General features: G+C 50.5%; 1 protein-coding gene across 4 annotated transcripts in view; it reads left to right on the forward strand.

Annotated features, from left to right (window-relative positions):
* Positions 1 to 16,616: 16,616 nt before the first annotated feature.
* The window catches only part of ARHGEF10L (Rho guanine nucleotide exchange factor 10 like), a 159,716-nt gene continuing 156,538 nt past the window's right edge, over positions 16,617 to 19,794 (forward strand). Inside the window, exon 1 of one of the 4 annotated variants that reach the window (XM_039509009.1) lies at positions 16,617 to 16,897. The gene's annotated coding sequence lies outside the window, so the exon portion shown is untranslated. The remainder of the gene's footprint in view (positions 16,898 to 19,794) is intronic. The other 3 variants (XM_039509008.1, XM_039509011.1, XM_039509010.1) reach the window with 3 other exon arrangements.

Genomic DNA, 19,794 nt, shown 5'->3' on the forward strand with positions numbered 1-19,794 from the left:
TAACCCGGAATAAGTGATTAATACCTGGAGGAGCAAACAGCTGTGCATATCTCGCTAACAGTGTTATAGAGGGGGGGCAATTTATGAGTCTACCCTATAAGCTTTATACAGAGTAAAATGGATTTATTTGGGGTTTGGATCTCATTGGGAACTGGGTGTCTGGGTGCTGGAGATAGGTGATCTGCTGAGCAGTTTTTGGTTAAAGCCTGAAGCTTTGGGGGCATGGCCCAGACCTGAGTCTGTGTTGCAGCAGGCTGGCGTGTCTGGCTCAACAAGGCAGGGTTCTGGAGTCCCAAGCTGGCAGGGAAAACGGTCTCAGAGGTAAATTCAGCAAGTCAGGTGACAGTCCCAAGGGGATCTCTCTGACTGAACCCATCACAGGCAGCTCATAGCCCCGGCACCTCTGGGCTTGTAGATTTAAAACTCTGAGCCCACATAGCTGGCTGGTACTGAGTTCTTGACATTTACTTGCAATGGTGCAACGTGACAAGACCTGACTTGTGGATAGTGCGTTCTCTTAGGAGTGGATGAACGCAGACACCCGCTCTCTCCTTACTCATCCTGTTTTGCTGGCACGAGGAAACAAAATCAGAACCAGAGTGCAGGAGGAAAGGTTCATCTCCACGGAAATGCAAGCCTGGGAGACCATGAGAGAAGGAAGAGTGGCCCGGGTTGTGCTCAGACTTTTTCTCCAGGGATCAGCCCTTTGGTTTGAATCCTCTGTGCTCTGGTCCCAGGCTTAGCCCTTTGCTGCTGCATTAAACACTTGTAACATTTCTCCTGAGTCACTTGGAGCTGTGGCTCACTGTGGAATCCTCAATGTTCCTCCTTCTCAGAATGAGCAAAGGCAACAAAATAATATGGAGAGAGTATAACAGCTTTGTCATTTAAATCCCTGTCAGAATTTGATTGATGTGAATAAAAGAAAATCAGTGAAGAAAATGGTGTTTTAAAAAAAATAAAACAAAAAAACCATTCCAGACTGTCTCTCATATGCACATTCCCATGATTTTATTGAGATTTTATTGTCTTTTCATGTTTGCTCTTTGGGAGGCAGTGTGTACTAGTAGCTAGCACTTTGGACTGAGCTGTAAAAGATCTGGGTTCTATTCCTGGTTCCCCTGCTGGGTGACCTTAGGCAAGTTGCTTTTCCCCTGTCTGTGCCTCAGTTTCCCCATCATAAAATGGGGATAAAGATTCTGACCTCCTTCTGTAAAGCACTTTGAGATCTACAGATGACAAGTGCTATAGAAGAGCTAGGGATTGTTATTTATTAATAAAGCCCCAGCAGCTGGAATCAGGTGATTAGGTAAAATTCTTGTATTCCGTTAAAAAGTAGTAAGTTTCCAGCCCTCCTGGTTGCAGAGAAAAGCTTTAAAATGACCAAAAATCACAAGGCAAGGACCCAAAATTATGAAATTGTCTTAAAAATAATGAGATTTTAAAAATAATAATATTGGGTTCATCTTTTTTTTTTTTTGTTGCTTTGTGGCTTTTGAGCCTTTGGGTGGAGGTGAGTGTCACATTTTCAAGCTTTTCTCTTCAGCCACAAAATCTAGAAATGTCCCTTTTCTTTCTTGCTGTCACTTGATTCCAGGAGCTAGGGCTGTAGGAAAAACAGCAAATAACATGAGACTTGCTAGGAAATCGTGCAAGCTGGCAACACTGCGAAGGTGGGACAATACTGAAGAGCTACCGGCCCCGTTCATGCAGTTAGATCCGTGTGGCTCGAACCGTACACGTGTGTGGCCATCTGTTGTCTCCAGTGGGATGTCACGGGAGGTGGGGGGTTAGGGTTTGCCTGTGTGGATCTGATTGCAGGTTCGAGGCACTGGAAAGTAAGAGGCAGTCTAACAACTCAGGCAGATGACATCTCCCCAAAGGCATTGGTACATCTGTGGGCAGAGCACCCAGAAAATAAAGCACCGTGCGGTGCTAGTTTGATGGAGGCTGATTTTTTTTTTTTTTTTAAATAACCATGTGGCTCTGGCTAGGGTGTTGCTATAATATGATCCCATTCCCAAGGGCCCTTAGATTTAGCTGGGGCTGCCTGTCTGGTTTATCTGGTTCGTTATAAAAAAACAAAACACTTCATCAATTATTTCCTAAGCTAGGATGGGCGGAGGTGGCATCATGAAATACCTTCTTATGACAAGTATCCGAGGGGGAGCCGTGTTAGCCTGGATCTGTAAAAGCAGCAAAGAGGCCTGTGGCACCTTATAGACTAACAGATGTATTGGAGCATGAGCTTTCGTGGGTGAATACCCACTTCGTCGGATCTTCTTATGACAGAGGTCTGACAGGCAGAACGCTGGGTGTGACTGGTCAGAAGCTAGCGACGCGTGGGATAGCAGCTGCACAGCAGGGTAATTTCCAGCAGCCCCTGGTTATGGGCAGAGATGTGGCTGGCCAGGAAAGCCCCGCAGAACCCTTTTGATCAAGCACCTATTAAACGAGGTCCACCGAACTGAGCAAAAACCTTACTGGCTGCAGCCATCAGTGAGTTTGTGTGCGTCTCTCTGTTGTGCACATGTGTTCTTAGCGCATGAAAACAGTCTAATGAAGTAACGTGGCTTTGCACCACTGCCTCCTGCTGGAGAGAATCAGGACAGTTTAGCTATGTATCATAGCCGCTATACTTCTAAAAGATCATGGGGATTCTCCTTTAGCTTTAGTGATGGGGTCCTTTGGGAGCAGGAGGATGTGAGTTCTGACCCTGCTGCTGACCATGCAGCTTTATGTGATGGCGACGGGCTGCAGCATAGTGACAAGGCGTGGCCTTGGATACGGATACAATATACAGTGTTAATGACCAGTATGGAAGGTGCCCTGCTGTAATAGTGTGTATCCTGGGGTGGTGCCGAGAGGCCAGCCAGGTCAGGCCCCACTGCGCTTGGTGCTGTGCAAACACACAGGAAAGGACGGTCTCTGCCCCAAAGACGTAACAGTCTAGAAGACACGACAGGACAGGTGGGTGTGGGTGAGACAACCAAGTGGGCCGGGGAGACAGTGGAGGAGACAGAAATAAAGGTGGGTGAAGTGCTTAGCAGAAGCATGGTTTAAACACATGCACCCTAACCCTAAAGAGCCCATAAATGAGCCAGGATGGTCTTGTGGTTAAAGCACTGAACTAGGACTTAGCTGATCTGGGTTCTACTTATGACTTAGCCACTGTCTCTTTGTGTGACCTTGGGCAAGTTGTTTAATCTCTCTGGGCCTGGGTTCCCCATCTGTGAACTGGGGCTAATTGTCCTGCCCTCTCTCGGAGGGGCATTTTCAGGATAAATCCATTCATGTTGGTGACACGCTCAGATCCTCTGGAGGAAGGCGAGACATCGCGTAGGCCAAACGCCTAATGGGAAAAAATGGTCTCAAGTAAAATTGTGCTGCTTTTGCCTTATGCTCCATTTTGCTAGCCTTGAGTTAGTCAGAAGAAATGGTTCTGAGTTTAGTTTTTGCTGATCGTGTTAACGTTTGTTCTTAGAAGAATAAAAGTTTTATGGCTGTAACTGCCTTATTTACGGCTGGGTGTGAGTAAAGAACGTCTGGTAATTAACCGAGAAAGGACAGCCAGCTAGGCCAGATGGTCAAGAAGGGAGTGGAGGAGTCGAGAGGCGCCAACTTTCACCCGGATGGCAGATTGACAACCCCAAAGCAAAGGCAGACACCCCAAGCACAAAATAAGAAGTTAAGCCGAAAAAATAAACCGAATAAAAAACAGCTGCGAATCTTCCCGGCAGGGGTGAAAGTAACATGGATGATTTACTGGTACGAGCCGGCCCCTGGCAGGGGCGGGCTGGGGTGGGATCAGTGTCCCAGCAGCGATTTAAAGGCAATTTAAAGCGGTTTAAAGAGCTCACACTGGGGGGCAAAAGAGGCAGGGACCTGGCAGGGCCACCGATGGGGGGCGCAAAAGGGGCAGCGACGTTAAAGTGCTGCCGCAGCAGCGCTTTAGTCATCTGCATACGGGCTGGTACCGGCGGCCACTTTTTACCGGTACTGGCTTACTTTCACCCCTGCAAGCTGGCCCTTCCTGGCCTCTTCTACCCCGTCCCCAGGGCTGGGCCCCCAGAAGTCTGCCTTCTGCTGACAAGCCCGAGCTCACGCCTTACCAAGACAAGGTCGCCGTGGGACAGCAGCTCAGAGATGGGCGGGTCTGGGGACTGTGAGTGGTGGTGGGTGGGAGGGGTTGGGTCACAGAACCCCCCCCTTGGGCTCAGAAATAGTCTAGGCGCATCAGGTGGCAGTCCCATTTTCCCTGGCAGCTTGGGTCTTCAGTGCCTCGTTTGAGCCACACGCGCTCGCCTGCTGCAAACACAGATCCAGGTCTGAACCACGTCCCCCACAAGCTGCAGGCTTAACTGAAAACAGCTTAAGAAGTGCCCCTGTCTCCAGCACTCAGACACCCAGCTCCCAACGGGGTCCAACCCCCAAATAAATCCGTTTTACTCTGTATGAGGCTTATACAGGGTAAACTCATAAAGTGTTTTCCCTCTATAACACTGATAGAGAGATATGTGCGGCTGTTTGCTCCCCCCCCCCAGGTATTAATACATACGCTGGGTTCATTAATAAATAAAAAATATTTTTATTAAATACAAAAAGTAGGATTTAAGTGATTCCAAGTAATGACAGACAGAACAAAGTGAATCGACAAACAAAATAAAGTAAAACACGCAAGTCTATGCCTAATACAGTAGGAAACTAAATGCAGGTAAATCTCACCCTCAGAGGAGTTCCAATAAGCTTCTTTTACAGACTAGCCTTCTTCTAGTCTGGGTCCAGCAATCGCTCACACCCCTTTAGTTGCTGTCCTTTGTTCCAGTTTCTTTCAGGCATCTCTTTGGGGGTGGAAAGGCTCTCTCTTGAGCCAGCTGAAGACAAAATGGAGGGTCTTCCAGGGGCTTAAATAGACTTTCTCTTGTAGGTGGAAACCCCTTCTCCTCTCCTATGTAGCCTGCAGCTACAAGATGGCGTTTGGGAGTCACATGGGCAAGTCACATGTCCATGCATGACTCAGTTCTCTATAGGGCCACGCCACACTCCCAGGAAAGCCAGATGTGGACTGGTGTCTCTCAAAGTTCATTGTCTGCTTAAGTGTTTCTTGATTGGGCACTTACTGAGAATAGTCTCTTCTCAAGAAGCTGACCAAATGCTTCGCTGAGGCTACTTAAAATCAAACAAGTACACAGGCAATATTCATAACTTCGAATACAAAAATGATACATGCATACAAATAGGATGAATATAGCCAGTAGATCATAACCTTTGCAGAGGTATGTTACATGGCATATCTAGCATAAACCATATTCCAGTTATGTCACATTCATAAGCATATTTCTATAAAGCATTATGGGGTGAAACGTCACAGTGAGGAAGAGGGGAGAGAGAGCATAGGCGGCAGCCTTGCTGCTGAGCATGGCAGGGAGAGATGGAGGTGGAAATGAGAGCAGAAATCCAGGCCGGGCTGGGATTATCCATTGCCTCCAAGGGAAATACAAGGACAGTGAATCAGCTGTGCTACGGGATAATATGGCCATGTCTACGCTGGGATTGTGGTCACCAGGGGCGTTGCCCCAGTTGTGCAGACCTCCAATGCAGACACAAACATGTTGCAATTTGCACGGGGGCAGTTTCTCTTGGTTTCAAACAGGGAGGAAGCTGCACCCGCACAAATCCCGCTGCACTAGCATAAACTGTGTCTACGAACTGTGCAGCCGCACCCGTGCCGGCAATCGCAGCCGACATCTTACGCCTCAAGAAGGGGGAGGCGACGTGGTCCGAACAGCATTAGCGGCAGTGCTGAATAGGGCTGGCTTGAAGTTTCCTGTCTGCACTGTTTGACCAGCTGTACTTCTTCCTAATGTGTCTTCAGGTGGTTGTCATACACTGCACTGGTGCTGGCTCAGGCGAAGCAGGAATGCATACAGCTGCTATTTCTGAAGCACTTCATTCAAAACCGGAAACATTCACTTATGAGCTGTCAGTCATTCGAATACTCAGCAGCAGTGTCGCATGCTTTAGCCACAGATCTCTAAGTGCTTTACAACGGTGGAATGTGCCCCATTATACAGAATGGGAAACTGAGGCACGGAAGGGCTAATGCATGCAGGGCCGGCGCAACCCATTAGGTGACTTAGGCGGTCGCCTAGGGCACTGACATTTGGGGGGCGGCGACCGCGGCAGCTGGATGTTCTGCTGCCGTGGTCAGCGGTATTTTGGAGGCGGGACCTTCCGCCACCTCTGTCGGGGACGCCATTTTGGGGGCGGGACCTTCCGCCGCCTAGGGCGCCAAAAAGGCTGCCGGCGCTCCTGAACGCATGGGTGCACTTGCAAAATAGCCTTGTAAAAAGAAGTAGCAAGTTGATTTGTCTGTCTCTGAAGATTTCAGTTGTGCTCAGTTTATAGGCTAGCTCCTCAGTTGGCTACGTGATTTAATTATTAACCAATCGAGAGGCGTTTCCTACGTTATTAACCAATGATGTTATCAGCTTGCACTAACTTATTAACTTCTTTGCCGTGAGAATAATCTAAAACTAAATATTTCCACGTCACGCTGTTTAAATAGGAATAGTACCATAGTCAATGAAATGCTGCACTCACTGTACTGTGGCTTTTTTGGGTCATGGCGATTGTTAATTTGGTTCCTGAGCCACAGAGGTCTGAGTATCACTGAATGGAAAGGGAGACACCGGGAGCAGAACTGGCGAGTAATACTGTGTCCTGCTTCATCAGCTACTTTTTTAGAGAACAGCCACATTTTAAGTGATTTGCCTGATATAAACAGAGGGAGTTGATGGCAGGGGTGGGGCTTGAAACCACATCTCCTACCTTTCAGTTCACAACGCTGGCCTTACTCCTGATTTGGTTTGGCGTTTTAGCTTTTGACAATCACTTACTCTATGCTTTCTCTTCCTCCTCCCCTTAATTTATATTTCCGTTGTGTAATGTGAATGTCTCCCTGTGCTATAAGTCACTGCTCGTGCCGGCTCTGGTATTTCATAAAGGAAATAATTAAAATCCCATTGATCTCTGCAGTAGGCTGATTTTTCTGTAAGTTGTCTGCCCTTAGAACTAATACAGAGACACAATGACAATACTTAGAGATAATCTTATCTCACCTGCCTTAGCAATGATATGACAGAGCTGGGAAGGTTTCCATGTGTTTGAGTTTAATACTTGCCTCACTACCAGCTGCCTAGCAGGCAAATAAGGAAATCCTGGAACTGATAGGAACATACTTGCCAATACATCCTTTTCTAACTGGTCTATGGCTGGGTGCCCCACCCAACCCATTCGGAGAGAATCCATGCAATATGTAGATTTAAAACTCAGCCCCTTTCCTGAAGATGGGGTTTTATTAACAGACAAATTAATAAATCAGCTCAAGCCTCCTCCCAGGGCTTGGCTGCTCCTAAGGTTCCTCTCTCAGGACTGCTCAGCCCATACCCTAGGTCAGCATTTCTCAAATCATATCATATCATAGAATCATAGAATCATAGATCAGAAGGGACCAATATGATCATCTAGTCTGACCTCCTGCAAGATGCAGGCCACATTAGCCGATCTCCCCACTCCATTAGCAAGCGACCCCTGCCCCATGCTTCGGAGGAAGGCAAAAAACCTCCAGGGCCACAGCCAATCTACCCTGGAGGAAAATTCCTTCCCGACCCCAAATATGGCGGTCAGCTGAACCCCGAGCATGCGGGCAAGACTCTCCAGCCATACCCTCTAGAAAAAGGTTAAGAATAACATATCATTGACCCATTGTACTATTTACCAGTGTGGCACTTAATTAACCTATTGACTAAGCCCGGTATCCTATCATACCATCTCCTCCATAAACTTATCTAGCTTAGTCTTAAAGTCATGGAGGTCCTTCGCCCCCACTGTTTCCCTCGGTAGGCTGTTCCAGTATTGCACTCCCCTGATAGTTAGAAACCTTCGTCTAATTTCTAGCCTAAATTTCCTAACTGACAATTTATATCCGTTTGTCCTCGTGTCCACATTAGCACTGAGCTGAAATAATTCCTCTCCTTCCCTGGTATTTATCCCTCTGATATATTTAAAGAGTGTAATCATATCTCCTCTTATCCTTCTTTTGGTTAAGGAAAACAAACCGAGCTCCTCAAGTCTCCTTTCATATGACAGGCCTTCCATTCCTCGGACCATTCTAGTGGCCCTTCTTTGTACCTGTTCCAGTTTGAATTCATCCTTCTTAAACATGGGAGACCAAAACTGCACACAGTACTCCAAATGAGGTCTCACCAACGCCTTATATAACGGGACTAGCACCTCCTTATCCCTACTAGAAATACCTCGCCTAATGCATCCCAATACCGCATTTGCTTTCTTAACGGCCACATCACATTGCCTGCTCATGGTCATCCTACGATCAACCAGGACTCCTAGGTCCTTCTCCTCCTCCGTTACTTGCAACTGGTGCGTCCCTAGCTTATAACTAAAATTCTTGTTAGTCATCCCTAAATGCATAACCTTACACTTCTCACTATTGAATTTCATCCTGTTACTAATACTCCAGCTTACAAGGTCATCCAAATCTCCCTGGAGGATATCCCGATCCTTTTCCGAATTGGCAATACCTCCCAACTTGGTGCGGCCACCAGGGGCTTTTCTTGCAGCCACAGCCTCCTGGGCAGTGATTGGGGAGGGGGAAGCAGTGGCCCCTCCCCGGAGGCCCCCATCAGGAATTGGGCCCTACCCCCTTCTGGAGGCACAAACACTGGAGGAGCAGGCAGCCACTGAGTTCCTGGAGGCGGTGGGGTCAGACTTCAGCCCTAGGGTGGCGGGCAGCAGGCTCAGGCCATGGGGCTTTCGGCTACGGACACGCTCCCACTCCCAGGTGTGGGGTTCCGGCCCCCGGGCTCCCCCCCATCACCCCTGGCCCCCCACTGCCTCCCTGCCCACCTCCCCATCCAGGGCTTAATTTGTCCCTCATCTTCAGGGCCAGCTCTGGCTTTTTTTACTGCCCCAAGCAAAAAAACCCAAACAAACGAAAAAAGCAAACCTGCGGGGCGGCCGGAGAGGCAGAGCAAAATACCCGTGCAGGGTGGCTGGAGTGCAGGTGCAGGGGACTCCTGGTGCTGCAGACGTGCCCCGGGCAGTGGGGGGGTGGGAGAGGGAGCGGGGGGGAGAGAGAAGGGGTGCAGCCAGGGCTTCTGCTGCGCCGCCTGTGGGAGGGCTCCGCACTGCTCTGGTTGGCAGGGAGGGAAGGATGCAGGCTGCCCTGCTGGGCTTGCTGCAGCCCTGGCCCCAGCTGGGGCAGACGGAGCGCGCAGCCCACTCCCAGCAGGGCGCTCCCCTCCTGCGCGCCACTGCCCCTTACAGGGCGACCGGAGCGGCGAACCAAAAAGAAAAAAGAAAAAAAAGGATTTGAGGGGATGCCGCCCCTTAGAATCTGCCACCCCAAGCACGAGCTTGCTCGGCTGGTGCCTGGAGCCGGCCCTGCTCATCTTGCCAGGGCTGAGTAAATCTGCTGTGAAAAGTGATATTTGTATGTTTGTTAATATCACTTTTCACAGCAGACTTAGCAGCTAGCTACTAACATACAAGTATCACTTTTCACAGCGGCAGGCTTACTAGCTAGCACGTCTTAAAAAAACACTAAAAAAGCAAAAGAAACGACAACAAAAAAGACAAGAACGTGCTTTGCTTATTTGTGTTTCTATTCTGTTTAGGTCCAGTAAAGAATAAATTGTACATTATTTTTATTATTGGGTCTGCAAAAAGACCCTATATAAATAAATTACAATGACTTGGACGTGTGTATGTCCATATTTATTTGTTTTTCCTAAAGTTAATTAAGTATTTTAGGAAAAATTGTCAGAGCGGCCACCAGCAAGAGGTGGGGGCTGCACTTTGAGGCCACTAACAAATTTGTCGTGACCTGTCCTAGATCCTCTTGCTAGAGAACCACCAGAGGTGGCTCCAGGCACCAGCACGCCAAGCGTGTGCCTGGGGCGGCAAGCCATGGGGGGCGCTCTGCCGCTCGCCGCGAGGGTGGCAGGCAGGCTGCCCTCGGCGGCATGCCTGCGGAGGGTCCGCTGGTCCCGCGGCTTTGGCGGACCTCCCGCAGGCGTGCCGCCGAATCCGCGGGACCGGGGACCTCCCGCAGGCAAGCCGCCGAAGGCAGCCTGCCTGCCGTGCTTGGGGCGGCAAAATACCTAGAGCCGCCCCTGAGAACCACCATGTGGAGTAAGGAACCACCTTCCTCGGTTGCTTACTGGAACATTTAACATGTTCTCTATGGGATCAACACGTACTAAATGGCTGCGATGCCTCTGGCAAACAGTGGTGTGCTGGTGCATGAGCTTATCTTTCCAAACATTCGAGTCTGATTTTTAAGTGACAGGTTTTTTTTGTTTTTGTTTTTTTGGGGGGGGTCTTAGCCAGGGGCGGCTCTACAAAGTAGGCTGCCCCAAGCAGCGGCGCGCCGCGCGCCGCCCCCCCCCCCCCCGCGGGGGCCCTCCCCTTCCTCCGGCATCCTGGGAGGGGGGCGCGCGGCGGCTCGCTCCGCCGCCGCCGCGCGGCATGCCGCAGGGTCCGGGCTCCGCGCTCGGCGGCGGGCCCTGGCATGGCGGAGGCGAGCCAAGCCAAATGCCGCCCCTCCCAGGATGCCTGCCCCGCCCGCTGGCCTGCTTGGTAGGGTCTTAGCTCATTTTAAATCCATTTCTTACCTGTCCATTTGATCTATTTTTAATCCTCATAACCTTACTAGAGAATCCTTCCTTCCCCTCAGTCTGAACACTCCTGTATGTTGGAGAAGGGGACTATGTGAGGTTGAAGAATTTAACCCCAAATCTCAAACCCATAATTCATGACTGATCCCCACCCTTTAAATTCCAATAAAATAACATTTATGGGGGAGATTTTCCAAAGCATCTATGGGATTTAGGGGCATAAATGTCACTGACAGACAATGGGACTTATGCGCCTAAATCCCTTAGGTGCATGGGAAACTCTCCTTTTACAACAACTAATCCCCATAAACAAAGGGGATGATTCTCACTTACTTGTGCTTGGCTTAGGGGGTGAGGACTTTAAATGCTCTTTGCACTTTCTGCACTCGGGGGCTGTTCCGGACCCTGCCAAGCCCCTGGTGTAGGTCAGAGCAGTCTTAGGGCTGCTCTAACATAAACTTTGTTCCCATGGGTCCGTAGATGTCATTGGAGGAAGAAAACAGCCATGCCATTACCCTGATACACCCTTGTGATGGAAGCAGAGCCGGGTAGAATCCTTACACCAGCTGTATTTTTGGGTGGAAGGCGGGGGGGACCATGGGGGTGGATTTTCACCCCTTCAGGTCTTCCTTACAATGCTGTCAAAGGTGTCCTTGGCCTAACTGAGAGCCTTGTCTAAGACACAAGCTGAACTGTCAGACCAATAGTAATGGTCGGCCTTGTTCCCTCGCCCACTCTTGTCCTGAGTCACGCAGAGTTCTCACTGCATGATTCCTCCTGGGGGAGCAGGGTTTGCGGTCATGACGAAGGACAGGATCTCTCAGCCTCTGATGTGATCGCTGCCGGCTGGAGTAGCCTCACCCACACACCACCCAAAACGTGCTCTGGAACCATGCAAGATTGTGGCTCCAGTGATGCGGTTTGGGCCGTTCCCTTCTACATCAGCAATGCGATGGCTTCGGACAGGGCAGGGAAAAGCCAGTGATGCTGGAGCATGCCCAGCAGCAGGTTTATTCCATGATAAGCTGCAAGCCCCCGGGCGTGTGGAATTCCATGGTGGGGCTCCGTTCAAAAGAGATGCAATCGCTCACCCCTGTGCTCATATGAACCACGAGATGGCCCCTAATGCGACCACGTTTACCCGGAATCTGCTACCCAGGAGACCCTTTCTCAAGAGCCAATGGCAGAATCCACCACATGGGCTCACTGGCTTGTTAGTTCTAAGCCGGCTGGTTTACCCTGCTGCTCCCAGAGTTGCTTATGTGCGTAACCTGTTTTCTCTTCCCATAGTGGTATTTCCTGTCCTGCAGCGGCTGAGTCATGCTGCCAGGATCAGAGCATCTTTTCTCCTCGGCTTCATGCAGAATTAGATCTGGAAGTTTCAAAACAGCAGGGTCATTAGGGTAACATTGCTCAATTGTTCGCTCTCTTCGGGATTCAGCTCTGTTCCCTCCCTTGCGCTGCTTCACTTAGCAGCAGAAGAAAAAAACCCAAACTTTTGTAGTGATAATCAGGATGGTCCATTTCAAACAGCTGACAAGAAGTAATTGAGTTACAGTAGGGGGAATTCCTAATGGACCATCCTGATTATCACTACAAAAGTTTTTTTTTCTCTTGCTGATAATATCCCACCTTAATCGATTAGTCTCATTAGAGTTGATATGGCACCCCCCATTTTTTCATGTTCTCTGTGTATATACATATATCTTCCTACTGTATTCTCCACTGCATGCATCTGATGAAGTGGGTTTTAGCCCACGGAAGCTTATGCTCAAATAAACTTGTTAGTCTTTAAGGTGCTACAAGTGCTCCTTGTTCTTTTTGCTAAATAGTTTTAGTTCACTTAGTAATCTCTTCAGAATAACAAGGAAATGGCTCCCTCTGAGGGTGCATCTTCTCTAGCTCATATGGTGCTTTCTTACCATTGGCTAACACATGGTAACTAACGTGTGTTAAAATCCTAGTGAGGACAAGACAGTTTGTCATTTTTCACGTGTGTCAGCAGGTCGAGGTAAAGACTGTTGAGGAGTCTGGGCTTTAAGTTGACTTGTAAACACACACATGTGAAAACTACAAACTTCCTTGTCTTCACTAGGATTTTAACTCGTGTCAGTTACCATGTTAGCTAACATGAGGTAAGAACGCACCTTTATTCCTAGTGAAGACAAGGCCTGAGGGTGGTGCCCATAGCCCAGCTCTAAGCTAAATCTTTCTGCTTTGTTGCTTTTCCCAAACACAATAGGTTTAACATTATCTTGCACGTTAGCCCGTCTCCTCTGATCTCTGTGGCCTTGGTGGTTGTTTGGCTCCCTGCTATCACTGATTTTGGTTTTAAGACATTGTGAAAATGTGGTGGGGCTGGTTGTGGTGAGGACGGTGGGTTTGTTTTTTAATCCCGCAAAACAAAAACAATTTCAAGATTTTCCACGTTCCCCCTTCCCCCATTTTTAACCAGCTCTATCTGCTGCCTGATGGAATCACTTATGCTTGTGCAAAGCGAGTGTGCGAGAGTGGAGGGTTCTAAGTTGGTAGCATTTTACCCACGCTTTGCACGGCACTAGTGTGAGTAATGATAAAAGACAACGCCACACGAGGCACTGGAAGCTCAGGCCCTGGGTTGAATTCTGGGGCTGGGTCAATTTCATAACATCATAGAATGGTGGGACTGGAAGTGACCTCGAGAGGTCATCTAGTTCGGTCCCCTGCACACAAGGCAGGATTAAGTATTATCTAGACCATCCCTGACAGGTGTTTGTCCAACTTGCTCTTAAAAATCTCCAATGATGGAGATTCCACAACCTCCCTAGGCAATTTAGTCCAGTGCTTAACCACCCTGACAAGAAGTTTTTCCTAATGTCCAACCTAAACTGCCCTTGCTGCAATTTAAGCCCATTGCTTCTTGTCCTACCCTCAGAGGTTAAGGAGAACAATTTTTCTCCCTCCTCCTTGTAACAACCTTTTATGTACCTGAAAACTGTTATCACGTCCCCTCTCAGTCTTCTCTTCTCCAAACTAAATAAACCCAATTTTTTCAATCTTCCCTCCTAGCTCATGTTTTCCAGACCTTTAATCATTTTTGTTGCTCTTCTCTGGACTTTCTCCAGTTTGTGCACATCTTTCCTGAACTGTGGTGCCCAGAACTGGACACAACACTCCAGCTGAGGCCTAATCAGCGCAGAGTGGAGGAGAAGAATGACTTCTTGTGTCTTGCTCACAACACTCCCGCTAATACATCCCAGAAAGTTTGCTTTTGTTTGCGGCAGTGTTATCAGGGACGGCTCCAGGCAAGAGCAGAGCAAGCAGCTGCTTGGGGCTGCCAATACAAAGGGGCGGTGCTCCGTCCCGCTATTGGGGCTGCACATCCGGCGGGAATTCGGTGGTGGTTCCCTCAGTCCCTCTCTTCCTCTTTGAGCTGCCGAAGTGCCACAGAAGAATGGAGCGTGATTGACCTGCCGCCAAAGTGCTGCCGATCGTTTTTTTTTCTGCTTGGGGTGGCACAAAACCTGGAGCCGGCCCTGAGTGTTACACTGTTGACTCATATTTAGCTTGTGACCCCCTACATCCCTTTCTGCAGTGCTCCTTCCTAGGCAGTCATTTCCCACTGTGTGTGTGTGCAACTGATGGTTCTTCCCTAAGTGCAGTACTTTGCATTTGTCCTTAGTGAATCTCATCCTATTTACTTCAGATCATTTCTCCAGTTTGTCCAGATCATTTTGAATTTTAATCCTGTCCTCCAAAGCACTTGCATCCCCTCCCAGCTTGGTATCATCCGCAAACTTTACAAGTGTTACAAGCAGGGCCGGCTCCAGGCACCAGCTTAGCAAGCAGGTGCTTGGGGCGGCCACTCCAGAGAGGGGCGGCTCGTCCAGCTATTCGGCGGCAATTCGGCGGAGGGTCCCTCGCTCCTGCATGGAGCGAAGGACCTCCCGCTGAATTGCTGCAGGTCACGATTGTGGCTTTTTTTTTTTTTTTTTGGCTGCTTGGGGCGGCAAAACCCCTGGAGCCGGCCCTGGTTACAAGGTTATCTAAATCCTTGAGGAAGATATTGCTTCCTTCAAGGGTGGATATGTAGGTTCCCACCTGATGTGTGGGGCCTTGGGCTGCGCCCTTAAAAGCCATGGTTCTGTCTTAGCTAAGGTTCCCAGGGTGTGTTTTGTTAAAGGAGAGGTTTTCCACTGTCTGCTTGGCCACAATTTCCCAAGGCTGCCCAGAGGATTCAGGGGGCCTGGGGCAAAGCGGGGGAGCTGCGGCGCTTGTACTCACCCGGCGGCGGTCCGGGTCTTTGGCAGCACTGAAGGGCCCCCTGCCGCCGTAATACCGCTGAAGACCTGGACCGCCGGGCCAGGGCTCGCAGTGCCCCTGTAGGGCCCAGGGCAAATTGCCCCACTTGCCCCCCTCCCCCCGGGCAGCCCTGCAATTTCCCCCTGGGCAGTGCTGTTCAATGTGCCTCACAAGCTGACTGCTGCCCTTCACGCAAAAGGAGGCTGCTGCCTGCGTTTCAGTGGCACGGTGGTTAATAGGGACTGAAACCGTTCGGTTCCTTCCGCATGCTATAAAAATGGAAAATGTTATTTTATTATAAAAATGCCCATTTCCTTTCATTAATTAATTCTCATGTAGACTGTCACTTCCAGGGCGCCAGGCTCTCAAGAGCTCAATAAAGATGATAAATGGATCTGCCCACCCCTTCGGCCAAACTTTCCCCCTTCTTCCAGGCCTAAGCCCCAGTCACCTCTCTCCAAATCTGTTATCCCCTGTAGCAAAACTCCAGGGCTAGAATAGTGGGGAGGCGGGTGAGGTGGGGGGAGGGTTTGCTGGTCAGGACTGAGTGGCAACGGCAGAGCTGTAGGGGGCCCAGGACTCGAGTAACAGAAGACACCAGGACAGAGAAAAACTAGGACAGGATTGAGGAGCATTGGCAGAGCTGCATGTGGGGAGCGTGGGGCTGGGGTAGCAGGGGCTGCGGGTCGGGAGTGAGGAGCATTGGCAGAGCTGCGTGTGGGGAGCGTGGGGCTGGGGTAGCAGGGGCTGCGGGTTAGGATTGAGTAGGGTTGCCAACCCTACAGGATTGGCCGGGAGTCTCCAGGAATTAAAGATGAACCTCTAATTAAAGATTACATCATGTGATTAAGTCTCCAGGAATATGGCCAACCAAAACTGGCAACCCTAGGATGGAGGGGCAGCGGCAGCACTGGGTGGGAGACCTGGCTGTTGGGAGCTGCACAATCTTCTTGTCACCAGGACAGCCTGACATGGGGGGACAGGCCCTGAAGTGGGGGGGCGCGTGTGTGCATGGGGGTGTCTAACAGGCAGCCAGCTGGCTGCCATCCGCCCAGGCCAGTGTCCACCCGCCGCGGCTCTGTTCTGAGCCCGTCGGCCCTCAGCGGCTCGCCGCGCCTCCCAATTTAACACAAAGAGGGTCTAAACATCAGTCGCCCTGGGGTGCAGCGGGAGAGTTTGACCCACGGGTGCAGGCCCCCCACATTAGGCCCTGAGCTGGGCACGGCTAGCTAGGGTGACCAGCTAGAAAGTGTGAAAAATCGGGACGCGGGTGGGGTGGGGGAAAATCCCAAATATTGGGACTGTCCCTATAAAACCAGGACAACTGGTCACCCTCCGGCTAGCTGGGGGCTGGGTCAGCTGGGGAGCCCATGGAGCAGAGACACTGCACGGGCAGGGGGCCTGATCCTGCCGGTGTAAATCCGGAGTGACACCGGAGTCGCTCCGGCGCAAAGCGGGAACGAGCCGCTTCCCAGCTGGGGGCCTCTGACGCGGGCCGCCACCGCCTGCTGCTGCTCCTGAATATTCATCGCGCCGGCCGGGGCCGGGAGCCAAGCGGCCCCGCAGACGGGGGCGGGCCGCGGCGCGCTGCCATTGGCTGCCGGGGCGGCTCCTGGCTCGGGGAGCAGCCCGGGGTTCGGCCGGGAGCGGAGGCAGAGGTGGCGGGGGGGGGGGACCCGCAGCTCGGCCGGGTTCCGTGCACGGGCTCAAGCGGGGCTGGGAAAGCTGCGAGTGGATGAGACCCCTCCCCGCCCCCCCGGCCTTTGGGAGCTGGCAGGGGGAGGAGAGACAGAGGAGACACACGAGTGTGTGTGCGTGTGCAAGGAGCGCTCTGCCTTGTCAAGCGGAGCACGGGCTGCTGCTGCTGCGAGCCTGCTGCTGGCTAACATCACAACAAAGGCTGGCGTGTAACCGGGGTAAGTGGCCGCTCCGATTCCCTCCTGCTGCTTTCCTGGGTTAGATGTGGCAATGCCCATTGCATGTATGGCAACAAGCCCCCCCCCGCCCCCCAAGAAAACAGACAGCTCGACCGGCTGCTCCTCCAGCTAAGGAATGGCCCCCAGAGCCCAGCCCCTGGCTTGAAAATCCTGCTCAGCCGCAGGATTTGGGGGGGCGAGGCTGTGACCGCCCTTCTGCCCACGCTGGGAATCCAGACGCAAAGCCGGGGGAGATGTAACCTTTCCCCAGGTCAGCGCAAACGGCTGGCCCTGGCAGGGCTGCAGTGGATAGCTAGCCCCAGCCCTGCTGGGTGGAATCAGGCCTGTCCCAGGGCAGGGGAGGGGGGACGAAGGGGGATGGCTGCATGGATGGTTGCATCTTTTTCGGGTAAGGTCGCCTCTTTCCTGCTATTGTGGGCAAAACTCCCGGCCAAGCGGTGGTGGTAATGAGGGCCTGGCAGATCCTCCCCCGGGGGTGGTTAATTAAAATGTTGCAAACACTGAGGTTGGGCGAGGAAAGGGGAAGGCTCAGAAAAATAGCGATAATTTTTTATCACAATCTCTGAAAGTTTCCGTGTCCTTTGAATACTGATAGACAGTGCCAGGTCAGCTGCGTTTGCCCAGGCAGGATCTGCTCTACAGCCAGAACGTGTGGAAGCTTTTCCGTGCTAATCCATCCGCGGGCCTCAACCTTATCCCAGGGAGCTCACCTGTAGGGCTCAGAGGGGAGTTCAGTTTCCATGGCCCAGTGTGGCCTTGGCCTTGGCCTTTCTGCGGAGCCTGCCAAGGAGAGGCCACATACCACTAAGGGCTGGTCTATGCACAGGTTTTGTACTGGGTTAACTATGTCAGTGAGGGGAGTGATTGTTTTTAAATGCAATAGTTAAATCGGTACCGTCCCTAGCACAGGGTAGAGGTGCCTTATCGTGGTTGAATTTATGCTCCTAAATGTACAGGAATTAAGGTCTAAAAATGTTATTAAAGTTAATGTTTAAAATGAAATAGACACAAGATAAGAGGGAAGGTGCTGTACATCTGGGGTCAGGCTCGAGTTATGAGGGATTACAGGGATCGGTTACAAGGTTCACGAGATACAGACATATCACGTAACCGGTATTGACCCGGATTGGGGTATGGGAGTTTTTAAAGTGTCAGTGGATAAGTGGGCTCGGGAATGCCACCCATGGAATGTATTAAGATCAGTGTAGAGGTGCCTTATCGTGGTCGAATTTAGGATCAGTGTAGCACACTGGCTCTCAGACTTTGTACTGGTGACTCCTTTCACACAGCAAGCCTCTCAGTGCGACCCTCCCTTATACATTAAAACACTGTTAAATATATTTAACACCATTATAAATGCTGGAGGCAAAGCGGGGTCAGGGTGGAGGCTGACAGCTCGCGACCTCCCAGGTAATAACCTCGCGACCCCCTGAGGGGAGTGGCAGTGACCCCCAGGAGTAGTGAATAAGTCCATGGGTGGGGTGTGTCCCTCGGTTCGTCAGGGAAGGAAGTGGGTTATTTCCCTGGTCGGTGGTCTCGGTTACTCGAGCTGGACACAGTGTAAGGAAAGGAGACGGTCTGGCCCTGTGAAGTCAGGGGGGCGAGGTTCTGCTTTGCTTCAGCCTGGGGTGGCAGAATCTGGCCCTCGAGGACGAAGGAGAGGACTGCCGGAAGAACACACTGCTTGTGAACTGTGCCTTTCTCAAGGCCTCCTCACTTCGCCCTTTCCCGTCTCAGCGCTGCTGGTGCAAGAGCCTTCTTCCCTGTATCTCCTGCTGCCTGGAGCAGACTCCCTGTCTATCTCCCTGCCTTGCCAACTCCCCATTTCTTGTCACTCTCTTCTGGTCACATTTTTGCTCCCTTGCTCTGTAGCACGCTTGTCACATGTACAGTGTATCATAAAAGCATAAGACTGGGTCACACCAAAGGTCCATCTATCCCAGTGTCTTGTCTTCCGACAGTGGCCAATGCCAGGTGCCCCAGAAGGAATGATCAGAACTGGTAATCGTCAAGGGATCCATCCCCTGTCGCCCATTCCCAGCTTCTGACAAACAGAGGCTAGGGACGCCATTCCTGCCCATCCTGGCTAATAGCCATTGGTGGACCTATCCTCCACAAACTCTTACCAATCTCCTGTTAATGTTCCACCATTAGTTTAAGTGGACCTTTGTTCAATACCTTAATGTTCCTTTTCCTGACAACTTTATCTCAACATTCCTCATTCCTGCTTAAAAGGAACATAGAACATTTATTTAATTCATTTTACTTTTACAATATAATTCACTCTACTTTCACAACATCCAGTTATGTGTTAATAGCACCATGCCCCGAGATCTGCCTATGCTTCTCCATAACTGCTCACCTTTTGGTTAGAGTTTAGCATGATTTAATACAGCAGGAAGATGAGATTAAAAACACTCAAAGTTGTTGCTGGAACCAGCTGCAAACGTGGTTTAAGATACTGGTGCTTTTTCATAGATTATAAAGTCAGAATGGATCACTGGGATCACTGATCTGACCTCCTCCATAACAGGCCATAGATCTTCCCTGAAATAATCCCTGTTTGAACTAGAGCAGAGCTCTTCGAAAAACATCCAGTCTTGATTTAAAAGTTTCCAGTGATGGAGATTCCACCCCAAGCCTTGGTAAATTGTTCCAATGGCTGGTTGCCCTTGCTGTTAAAAAATTACACCTTATTTCTAGTCTGAATTTGTCTAGCTTCAACGTCCAGCCACGGGATCTGGTTGGTATTGAAACACCTCTGAGATCTCGCTCTGTATTGGATCCTTTTAATGTTACTTACAAAGTTAACCAAATTAATGCCACTGGAGGAAGGAGGGTGGGGGAAAGATGAAACTGGCTTCTAAAAATCTTGC

The sequence above is a fragment of the Mauremys reevesii genome, linkage group 21 (genome assembly GCF_016161935.1).
Source record: "Mauremys reevesii isolate NIE-2019 linkage group 21, ASM1616193v1, whole genome shotgun sequence".
Taxonomy (NCBI): domain Eukaryota; kingdom Metazoa; phylum Chordata; order Testudines; family Geoemydidae; genus Mauremys; species Mauremys reevesii.